This window comes from Gigantopelta aegis, chromosome 2 (genome assembly GCF_016097555.1).
Source record: "Gigantopelta aegis isolate Gae_Host chromosome 2, Gae_host_genome, whole genome shotgun sequence".
NCBI lineage: Eukaryota > Metazoa > Mollusca > Gastropoda > Neomphalida > Peltospiridae > Gigantopelta > Gigantopelta aegis.
In genome coordinates, this window is record NC_054700.1 from 9,669,995 (window position 1) to 9,675,014 (window position 5,020).

The following is a 5,020-nucleotide window of genomic DNA, read 5'->3' on the forward strand; positions in this document are numbered from 1 at the left end:
CGGGTTTCCTCTCTAAAATTATATGTCAAAATTACCAAAAGATAGACATCCAATAGCAATAGTAAATCAATGTGCTCTAGTGGTGTCACTATGCAAAACATACTACAACTACAGTATTGTTGTGATGGGGTGTCGTTAAACAAGCATTCAGTCATTCATTAAAAGTAATATATTCAACTTTTACCTTTAACCTAGGAGTGATGGTTATCCTACAATCAGTACAAGAAGTATATTTATACTGTGTGTCATGCTGCATTCAACTAACCTTATAAATGGCAGTCCTGGGAGAGTGGCAGTCATCCTTCAGGCGATGCAGGAAGGATGAAGTAGTCTTATGCCGTGCCCGCATCGGCCATACATATTTGACGCATTCATTTATTTTAAAGAAGGACCCTCCTCCACAGTGTGAACACTGTCAGTGTACACTGACTGTGCGGCACATTTTGGTGGAGTGTGATCATCTCAAGCCGACAAGAAATGATATATTTGGCAACAGAAATGTTTTGGAATCGTTTAAATTCCATCCAATGTTAATTGTAAAGTTTTTAAAACACTTTGACTTCTATACAAAATTTTAAGATATACTTAACTTGATTTTATATATTGTATTATACTTTCCCCCCACAGCTCCTTACACTGTGGTTTTACATGAGTCTATATAAATATGTTCATATACTTACCATTTGTGACACCCAATAGCCGATATGTATTTTTGTGCTGGGGTGTCGTTAAACAAACATTCAATCAATCAATAACTTTTGAGCTACTACATCCAGCTTGATATCAGGCAGAAATGAACTCGAGGAATGTATACATTTCCAATGATACCAAAATACCTCGGTCAGCTCTTTGGTATAACGTTTCCTTTGTTCCGTGTGTAGTCGAATTAATCATATTTTATATCCGTTAAGCATATTTAATTTTTAAGGGGACATTCCTGAGTTTGCTGCAATTTTAAAGATGTTATCGACTAACATATACATTTTAACAAATGTAATTACAAATATATTTTTCTGCATAAAATATTAGTGGTTGTATATTAAACGTGTTTCTGGTCGTTCTGATATTTGACCTAGGTTAAATTTCATTTTATTTCCTAAAAAATATTTTTTCGTACGTACGAAAGTATTTGAAGATAAAATCCAGTTTGGGCTTCTTACAAAACATCGAGATGACCAGAAACACATTGAATATACAGTCACTGATATCCGAAACAAGAAAACATATTTAATATGTAAGTTTAATCGTAGAAATATTTTATTAGTCGGAAACATCTTAACAATACAGCAAACTCAGAAATGTCCGTTTAACCTTTCTATAATGCAACAAAGAGAACATTAGCTGTGTTGCTTAAAATGGCACCCAGCAGGTACATCAGATTCTATACTACTAAAACGGAGTTTTAAAATACATTGGAACTAAAGGAAACAGTGACTAATATTTACTTTACAATTGTATACAGAATCTAAAAGTTACACCTTTTTAATTTTTGCACAAATTATTTTTAAAAAATTTCCATTGTGGGTTTGGTTGGGAATGGTCGTGAAAGCAGCCGATGTCCAGTCATTTGTCAAGTACATCCGTACGCTAACTTTAAGAAAACAACACAATGTCCAACATGCTTTCCGTTTTGAGTCAGTTCACTAGCTTGTCAAAATATACACCAATCATTGTTTGTGAGCTACTACAGCCCATGCTTGACTCAGCACACATTCCAAGTAGGGACACGACAATCACCTGCCTGTCAAACGTGACGAACTAGTCGAACAAATTACACTAAGATACGTGATATTTTATTGAATACGAAGACCAAATGAGTACTTTCATTGTCGTCCATTTTAGGACTAACATGGAAGTACACCACAGTATTCTTAAACATCTGTTTTTGCCAAAAGTATTTTCTTTTTTTTCCCTACGTTGACACAAACAAAAATTATATATGAGAAAATACGTTTTGAAAACTAAAAGCAGACTATGGCTATTAGCCTATATAGACGGACGGTATTTTGTTACGTCATTGTGTATGTTTCAGCGCTAAATATATACTTAGTGACGTCACGCCACCGTCGTTCTGCTAGTTAACGAGTCTATCGCAGCCAAATATAATGGTGCATGTGATGGTATAATTCCCCCTTAAAATACGTTGTATGTGTATGTATGTATGAATTACTTGAACGTCACCAAGTAGGCTTTTTTTTAATGAAACTACGTTATTTCTAAACAAATTAAGGCAAACACTTAAGCGACAGATCGGATAATTTTCATCTCTTGTATATTATATATATATCGAGGGGTTAGTGTCTTTATCACTTGTCTTCTTTCCACTTCAATCTGAGAAAGCTGCACTGAAAACTTTCGGAAACTTAACTTTTGCTAAATAGTTTGCTTTTAGATGCTAGCAGTTATTTGTTTTAGTAAAAACCTTAAACGTTTTGTCTGCTAATAATAATAAATCATGATGTAATTAGATGAAGAACTATTTAATTTATTCTGGCTCCAGGAACTTGAACACGAACAGCTCCAACCAGCATGCCAGAGCAAGCTATTTTATAAACAGTTTTTCTTACAGTCCAGCATATGTGACACATTGTGTGAATCTCAAGTCAAGAATAATGTTATCTTGCAGTGAGTCCACGTGACATACAGTAAACGTTTAATTTCGCAGCAGTTTCTGAGGCACCTAATTGGGTCTGTGTTGTTAATACTTTGAAAATGTACTGGCAGCAGGAAGTAATTGTAAACAATAACAAATTATCTTTGGATGGCCGACACTGGAAAGGGTCATGGGTGTTTCCAGCTGTGTGCACAGTAACCTTATCCTACAGTGAGATGGTAAATTGTGCTCCCTGGTATTGTAGCAGGTTGCTAGAAGCTCTTAACAACTTTAGAAAAACAATTTCTCAAACAAAACAAAGCCTTAAAACCAGTTATAACACATATATGTGTTATACTAATTATTACATGAAATGTAAGCTATCATACCAGTTATAACAGATATATTTATTACACTAATTAAACACGAAAGTTAAGCTATCAGAGTAAACTGCACCACCTGTAGTGTTGAGCTACTGACTGAATTAATAATCAACCGTTAAGATAAGTTAATACGTTTAATGATTTTTAATACACAGTAATTTAACGAAACAAAATGAATACAGGGCCAGTAACTGTATTCGGCATTTTTCTTTAAAAGTTTTCACTCGTTCTAAAGTGACTACTTTTTGACATGTTCTAAAACAAAATTATGTTCTTTAACTTAATGATTTAAACAGCAATTTAGAGAGAATAAAATGACATATATTTACAATCAACGTGTGATGATTCCTAGCAGAATGCGCATTTTCGTAGGTTTTACAAAAACGTACAACAATCTCAACATGTGTAAGATGTTTGCATGCAACATGGGTCAGATGTTACTTAAACAAAGTTATATATTATTAAAACTTAATAAAATAATATGACATTAGCAAATACTTAACACAATTCTACTGTCCATGCAAGTAATACTACTAAAGGTACCGGTGTTGAAACCAAAATCTATTGATTGATATACTTTAAATTGCATATATATGCACTGGCGTATCCGGGTAGCCAGGGATTGGGCACAAGAGGACCTCTTTTTTCACAATACCAACTTTTATAATGCATGTCACCCCATAAAATGTGTAAAAGCACTACCCACTCCACTCCACCCCCAATAAACAATCCTGGCTACCCTAATATGTATGGCTAGTGAATTGTTAAAATCACCTATCCATGTTTTTTTAAATCCTCAAACTCTAGGCGTTTGGTGCTTGTGGATAGTTGTGTATCAAGTTTTAACTGTTATTTTTGTTCCCCTAAGAATTCAATATGATGCAGGTGGGAAGGTGTGTGTGTCCCGTGATCGTGACTATGTGGATCTACAAAACAAAGCTGGCTTCGACAGAGCACAACTCGATTATTATGACATCTTAAGCCAGTGTCTTTCCGCAAAGTTAATTTTCAATCCAGACCTCGGCAACCTGATCTGGAAGTTGTTTAAACCATAGTTATCATATGTGAGGTATTTCGACACTGGTCTGTAAAATGCAAAAGGAAAATTGTTACCGGCATAGTGGCTGCTCCAGCAAACAGCGACAAGGTATAATTTTTATGCATTTCCCCATTGACAGGAAAGTACATATCACAATCTTTAATGTACCAGTGAATGCCATTAAGTACAATAAGACCAGGTGTAAAACATATCTAAATACAGTTTAATGCATTTAATGACACACTCAACACAACTACAGGTATGTGGTGTCAGACATGTGATTAATGACCACAAGTATATTTTAGAGAGGAAACTATGGGCAACTGTTTTTTTTTATTAGTACCAAGGGATCTTTAATGATATACAGACAGGATAGTAGGCCTACATATCATGGTCTGTAACACCACGGACCGGTCTTCGTGATGCGTAAACAGTCAATTCTAGCTACCTCAGCCAGAGTTGTTATTTCTTGCAAGACAAAACACCCAGCCAGAGATAGTTTACATAAAACACCTTCGCTGGATGTAAACACTTAGAGCTAGCATATGTCATTAGCCTGTCATGCGGTATGGCACCTAGGATTCAATCTTCTCAGACAGTTTACAGCCCACCACAATCCAGTGTTGTAAGCTAACACGTTATGTCTGTCAGCTATGGGTGATACTAAAAAATTCTAGAGAGACAGAATAAGGTAGTGCAAAAAATCTATTTTTTTGCCTTTTGCGGATATGGACATAAAAGATAATTGGTTTGGGTTCTGTTCTATAAAAGCATAAATAAATTATTGGTTTGAATGAGACATTGTGAAATGATAGTACACCTTCCCATATATATATATATACATACAGGACATAAAATTTGATTTTTTCAAACAAACGACATGTCGTTCGCGTGGTTTTAGTGTTTGCACGAACGATTTTCTCCAGAGGTTCAGACCACAGGTATCCCCAAACAACAACGTCAGATATATCATAGTAACGTTATGTATGTAACTATAGCATTTGT